Consider the following 6,000-nt stretch of genomic DNA (forward strand, 5'->3'; position numbering starts at 1 on the left):
GGAACCATTTCCCACTTTTTTCTCAAATATTGACTGTTTTGGTTTTATGCAGGCAAACACAGCTGCTGTGATGTCATGAGTTCAGTGTTCTTGATATATCCAGAAGACACTGCTTCATTCTGGTCCTCCCTAACTTCTTGGATCTTATGGTCTTTCTATTTCTCTTCTGCGATGGTCCCTGAACCTTGGAGAGAGTGTGATATACATGTCCCTCTTGTAGTTGATCATCTCTGACACTTATGCTCTGTGCTTTGGCTATTGTGAGTGCCTTCCCCACCATCTATGTCACTTGAGAAACTTCTCTGTTGAGGTCTGAAAGTTTTACTAACCTAAGCATAGAGAGTTAAGAGCACAGTTTGAAACTATATCCAATTAGCTAAACAGCAGTAGCATCATTTTGGAGAGTATTAGCTAGTTCATTGACTGAAATAAAAAAAAAAAAGGATTGAAAGTATAGAATACAGCCCTTACTTTTGAAGCATTGGGTCTATCCAAGAGGTGGAAAACTTCCCTGTAAGCCATCAAGATGTTTGGGGATGCAGACCAGCAAGTAGATTGCTTTCCTATCACAATGAATGAGACATGGTGGCTCATACCTGAAATCCCAGAACATAAGAAATAGAGATAGTAGACTCAAGAGTTTAAGGACATCCTTGGCAACACAAAGACTTCAAAGAAAGCTTGAGCTACATGAGACCCTACCTCACATTTAAAGAATAAATAAATATATAAGGATTATTCTTTTGAGACAAGACTGAACAAAAAAATGTGAATACTAAAGTCTATCAAAACCAAATGCAAAAATAAAAGTAAAGGATATCTGAGAATTTAAAGGAGCATAAAATTCTCCAAGTGGATAGCAGGGAGAAAAGCCATTTGTAAACTTCAGGAGGTTAAAAGGGCTTCTTTAATGTTCTTTAACACAAATTGATTGCTTCTTAGTCTCTCCTTATTTAGAAAAGGAAGGAAAAAATCTTTATAAATTAAGAAATGGGTGTTTTTCAAGCTCACTGTGTTAACAATATTAGGTATGTTCTGTAGGTTAATTGGAATGTTGAAGTTAAAGTCACCCTTGCTGTGATTCTAAAGGCACTGATCAGGAGTTTCAAAAGTCTGACTTTACTGTGTTATTTGTTGCTTAGTACAGAACATGGCTGTGCCTTGAGTCTACACCTTAATTTCCCTTTCTCAAATCCTGGGACTACAGGCAAACACTGCTGTAACCCTGGCTCCCCTGTGAACCTCTATAAGCTATGACATCATTCTATATCAGAGTCAGTATTTTCTGAGCTATATGACTCAGCTTTCTCTTAAATGGATCAGCTTGTCTGTAATACAGCAAAACAGCAAAAGAGGGCCAAGGATTGACTAGCGACTTAAATGAATGTAGTTAGTGACACTTGCCTGAAGCTACTACTACATTTTACTTAAAAGTCAGGAGATTCATTAACTCATCATGGCTAAAACAAGCACTGAGGCCATCCACACAGATTCAATGTGGCATAGAGATGAACTTTGATTAAACACCCGATGCTTCAATTTTTAAATAATATTTTATCATGTGCGAGTGTGAATGTGTGTGTGTGTGTGTGAGAGAGAGAGAGGGGGGGGGGGAGAGAGAGGGAGAGAGAGAGAGAGAGAGAGAGAGAGAGAGAGAGAGAGAGAGAGAGAGGGGGGGGGGGGAGAGAGAGAAGGAGGGAGAGAGAAAGAGAGAGAGGGAGGGAGGGAGAGAGGGAGGGAGAGAGGGGGGGGGACTGTGACATGCATGTGATAGAGATGAGATATGGTGACTACAGGACACCGACTGGATTATTCTTTCCTTCGAATATGCAGGATCTGAGGATAGAACTCAAGTCATCAGACCATATGTTTTCTTTCTTATTGGCTTTGGTTACTACTAATTTTTTTAAACCTAGAGTCGTAATTTGAATAGACGTGGCTGTGTACATCTTAAATATGATAGCCTATAAATTATATTATCTGCATATATTAAGGTAGCTGCTGCATAAATTGAGATAATATAGTTGCATCACACCACATGAAAACCTTCACTCTTTCCCCTTGCACCAATCCTATCATCTTCAAGATCATGCTGCCTCCCTCACTGAACTTTCATACTATTATTATTTTTTGTTTGTTTGTTTCTTGAGACAGGGTTACACTATGTATCTCAGACTAGCCTAGAATGCACTACATGTATATTGTAGGTTGATCTAAAATTCAATGTGAACCTCCTATTTACCCTTTATGTGCTGAGATCACAAGCATATATCAGTGATCCATGCTATGTGGAATCATGTCTTTATCTCATACTACCAGAATATTGCCTTTTGCTAAATGCCATAGAATCATGTTGTACGCAATCACGTATATCTTTGAAAAAAGAGTTTTATTTTTCTCAGTATCATATTTAGGAACTGAATGCTCATTCTTGTGTACTGGAGTGATTTATTCAATTGAGCAATACTCTACAATACATCTATCCCTTGATAAATCATAATTTGTTAGCTTGTGAATAGTCTGCAAATATACTTCCTGATACATCTCATTTCAAGCCAAAAGATATTATCAGTGCATACATATCTCGGTTATTTTTGTATTACTCTTGTGCAGGGCAGGGGAGGTTCTACTGGATAAATTCACAATCTCCCACATATTCCAGTAAATGTCCCATTTGACAAACTGTAAACAAATGCTTTTCTCCATCTTCTTAGGAGAGGCCTCTGTGAGCTTTTAGTACAAACATGAAGGAAAATGGTAGGAACAGATGGAAGGCAATCAGAATTCCAGATTATGAATAAAGGTGGAACTAAAGAAGACGAACAAGGGAAAAACCAAAAAAATAAAAATCATGATCAGTATAAAATGTAGGAGTCCAGGGCTGGCATGCTGGCTCAACAGTTAAGAGCTCTTATTGCTCTTGAAGATAAGCCAGGTTCAGTTCCTAGCACTCCCATGGTGTCTCACAATAATCTGTAACTCCAGTTCAACCATGTCCAATACCCTTTTCCAGTTCCATGGACATCAGGCTGACACATAGTAGGCATACAAACATGTATGCAAAAACTCAGGTAAATAAAAAATTTAAAATGCTCATAGAATTCTTATATTGGTAATACTAATAACCTTTATATCTAGATGAGGTCTCTGTTTACAGTTCTATCTATATACTTGAAAATATCCTCTCTGTTATATATTCATAACAATATACATTCACTAAAAGCTCAGTTACTTGATGAGCCTAACAGCTTTTAAAATCATCCTGTGACCAATCCTCCCAAATAATTAATCACATAATTTTCCTCCTTAAGAAACAGATAATCCCTTAATTACTTATAATCTCTGTTGTTTTTCTCAGTTCTTATACAACAAATCGGAGCAAAACAAAATTCCCCATTATCTATTTCAAGGTATGATTTAACACTCTTGGGTTTCCATTAGTTACGCCTTTAAATCAAATACAATTTTGCCAAAAGCCCATCACGTTGACACTGACATTTGGAGAAATAATCTGCACAAACTTTACTTTTAAAAGTTAAATTGCCAATTTCTGTCCAGTTTGAAGTACTGAAACTGACAAGCAAGATAAAGTCATTCAAGTCCCATGAAGCACAGCATTCTTGGGATTGACATTGGGGTACATGGGATGTTCCCTAAGATGTTCTTATTCTGCACTGATTAATTAGGCATCAGCTCCATCACTATCGGTGCTGCTATCTTGTGCTGTGGCTCAGTTATATCCAGACCTCATAAAGTAGTGTAAACATGAATGACTTTAGCAAATTATTACATGACTTCAAGAAAAGTCCAAACATATTCAGAAATAGTCAATAGTAAAAGGACAGAATTCCTTAGAGTAGCTGTGTCAATGTTTCTTATAGGGAGTTAGTACAATGTTTTCTCTCTTTCCTCACCAACAGAGGAATTAGAGAATCGCTGTTTCCAGAGGGGCAGTTAGCAGTGAGCTTCTCGTAGTCACATAACAGGAATTGGATGGTATATATCAGAAGAAGACTCTGTTTTGATCCAGTTCACAAGTTAAAAGAGTAAATGTTTGTGTTAGATTACTGGCTGAAATTTACATAAGTGCTATCTGTTGACACCAAGATTTATCCCAGACTCTACCTGTTTCCTAATCTGTTTACATCACTACTGCCTACAGTCTACTTAAGGGATGGACAATTTAGTCTATAAAATTTATCTTATAAAAACATAAAGCCATATATCTTGGTGAGGTGACTGGATGTCAGTTCAGAGAGGTCCCAAAAGGCACCCTTTTCAGTGATCTCCATTTTCATGGAGTCCTTCGGAAGCAAAAACACAGGTTTCCACGTGTATTTTAAGAAGGAAAGGACATGAGAACAAAACGAATGAACAGAGAAGAACATTTGAAGATGGTCCATGAGTAATGCTCCCTTTGGAGTCCAGTTTCTGCCTGCACTTATGAAAATGGGTGGGAAAGGAGCCACTTCGGAGACTCAGTACCTAGAAAATCAGAAGGAATGGCCTTCAGTCAGTCAGTTGCAGGCTATGTGTAAAGCTGGGCTGTAAGTAATGTCTGAGCTAGAGAACAGACTGTGAGAGGAAAGGGGAAAATGCTGAGCCGAGGGATGCTATGCTTTCTGCCTGAGTGGAGAGGGATCGAGGCTGCTTTTCTTTTACACTTTTACTTTTCATCTCCCAGCCTCCAAGCAACCAAATTCTCAAGAACACTGGTAAATTATCAGGAGCTTAAATCTTTGTGCCTTTCCTCCTGTATGGTACACTCTTCCAAGCAAAAAGATATGCAGAATTTAGCACTGATTGGCCAGTACATCTCATTAACATGTCATCATGACTCATGTAGGTTAAGAAATGCATAGTACAAGCCTGGTGACCTGATGACAAGTTTGAGCCCTAGAAGCCATGTAAAAGTAGGAGAAGCCTGACCATACAAAGTTGCTGTCTAACCTTCACAAATTAGGCGCAGTGCTAATACATACTGGTCCCGATATGTGGAAACAAACTTCTTTTATAATGCTTTCTTCCTGATATTTTAGGAGACAAACCTACTTTACCAGATTAAATTATCTCTACTCCATGTATAGCGACATATTATAGTCTGCACCATAGAAGATACCCACTGGGATCAGTAGCTAGAATTTTATCTTCAATTTGGTTGAATCTGCAGCTGCCCAATTTCACATGTATGAATAAGCCAATTTTGTAAGGACCAAGTTAGTAAAATAAAAACGTGTGTATGATGATGTACTACCTTTGCTTCAGTCTTCAAAGGTAGCATTGTGGTAGAGTTGGGCTATTTTTCCTCAATTGTTAGTTTTCAAGGGTTGGGGATCTATGTGTTTAGTTTGTTTATTAATCTATCTTGTTAATAAACAAGCACTCATCTAAGGTCTTGAGTAAGAAACACCAGCAAGAGCCATACCTGAGTATGCATTCTGTCACAGTAACTCATCACTCCCTGGAATATTGGCTGCAAAACTAAAGTCAATTTTCCTGAGAAAACTGGCCACCTCCTCGAAGGAAGAAGACTCCCCAATTCTTGGATAAGTGAAAATAAACTTCTGAAATGAATTCTGTGACACCCACAGTAGCTAAAGGGGGTAGCATCTGGTGAACAATAGTAAATCCAAGAGAAAAACATAAGCATGAGTTTGAGAGGAAAACAACAGCCTCTTGTCATACAGAGTCATAGGAGGTAGCTTATTCAGAAGTTCAGGGGTGGCACTGAATGAGGGCCATATTTCTGTCACCATTGAGCTAATGTCATTTTCAGATATGTCTCTAAGTACTGTGGTGTTCTTTTAAACCATAAATGGTAAGGGATTGTACTGTTTCCTGTTTAACAGACTCAAATTTAAAGATATTTCTGAGCAATTTGTCTATGATCAAAGGCCATAATATTAATTATATTTCCAAGAGAAAAAAGAACATTATGGAGTGAAAAACAGGGACTGGAGTTGTGGTTGGGTGACAGAGAACTTGCTTTTTTTTTTTTTT

General features: G+C 38.0%; 1 protein-coding gene across 4 annotated transcripts in view; it reads left to right on the forward strand.

The window, feature by feature from the left end:
- The window catches only part of Grm7 (glutamate metabotropic receptor 7), a 905,362-nt gene that overhangs the window by 470,303 nt on the left and 429,059 nt on the right, over positions 1–6,000 (forward strand). The window lies entirely within an intron of this gene.

The sequence above is a fragment of the Microtus ochrogaster genome, unplaced genomic scaffold, assembly GCF_000317375.1.
Source record: "Microtus ochrogaster isolate Prairie Vole_2 unplaced genomic scaffold, MicOch1.0 UNK1, whole genome shotgun sequence".
NCBI lineage: Eukaryota > Metazoa > Chordata > Mammalia > Rodentia > Cricetidae > Microtus > Microtus ochrogaster.